The sequence below is a fragment of the Rhizopus microsporus genome (genome assembly GCF_002708625.1).
Source record: "Rhizopus microsporus ATCC 52813 unplaced genomic scaffold scaffold_34, whole genome shotgun sequence".
Taxonomy (NCBI): Eukaryota; Fungi; Mucoromycota; class Mucoromycetes; order Mucorales; family Rhizopodaceae; genus Rhizopus; species Rhizopus microsporus.
The window spans coordinates 20146-21277 of NW_019671949.1; the positions used below are offsets into that span (position 1 = coordinate 20146).

The window sequence follows — 1132 nt, forward strand, 5'->3', positions numbered from 1 at the left end:
ATAAATCATAAATCATTAAAACTTGCATTGGACATGCAGAGTATAAGATACCAAAAAGGGTATCATCAGTTATGGTTATTAGTGCTACAACATAACCCGTCACAGTGTCACTAGTGACTGACTTTAAAAGTGAGTGGGTGACGCCGCATCTTCATCGTCATCATCGTCACACTCTTTTATACTTGATAAAAAGTAATTAAAGTTTTGAAAACTGTGCTACGCTACAGCGAATAAGAATTTAACGAAACGGCTAAAGGTTTATCCGAATAAACGTCAAAAATACACACAATGTTTTACAACTTGGTATTTTAACTAAGAGGACTCCGTGGATTGAACACGGGACCTACAGATTTGCAATCTGCCGCTCTACCGCTGAGCTAAGCCCTCTCTTCCGGCGAAGAGAGCTATATTCTAATTATGACATTTATAAACATCACGTGACTCTCAGGTGACCACGGAGATACGTTCTTTCTTGCCTTGGTGGTAACTGATTGGTGGGATTGGCTGTACGGCAAGAAGTTAAAGAAGTACATGGTTAAGAAGTCTAAAGAGGTGCCGGAGTTCAAATTCAGAAATTTTACGTCACTGAAAGTTTGGGCTTTGAACTCCCGCTCTATTCAAGGTCAGCTTGCTTGGTACTTCTTGTCGATCTCAAGTCCTCTTTCGTACAACAGCACCCATTGTCCCATCAAGTCGGTTCCCATACAACAAGTTAGAATAGTATCTGCAGGTCACTGTTAATTGAATTCGCCGATATTGTTTCTCTTGTTTCTCGGGCTACCATCATTTTTTTATTTTTATTTTTATTTTATTAATTTTTATTGTTCGTTTTTTTGTAACTTCACGTGTTCTAGATTGTTAGTTGTAAGACTATAAAAGAAGTTGTTTTAAAGGAATAAAGAACATCTCCCTCCCACACTTATAATCTCATCACTTGTGTGTTTGTGTGTTTATACTTGTTTTTTTTTTTTTTCTCTGCTATTTCTGTTTGTTTGGATTTATTTTACGCGAGTTCAAGCAATTGATAATACTAGTGCCCTCAAATCTGTCTCTTTCTGTGTTCTTATTAGTGGTTTCTTACAGTCTTGCTGCTAATAACCTTACGTTCTTATCTCATCGTAAAACTAAAGGT

General features: G+C 37.0%; 1 non-coding gene across 1 annotated transcript; it reads right to left on the minus strand.

Moving 5' to 3' along the window:
- Window positions 1-315: 315 nt before the first annotated feature.
- RHIMIDRAFT_t62 lies at window positions 316-387 on the minus strand. Its single transcript has one exon. It is a non-coding gene; the product is annotated as a tRNA-Cys (tRNA).
- Between the last annotated feature and the right edge of the window lie 745 nt (window positions 388-1132).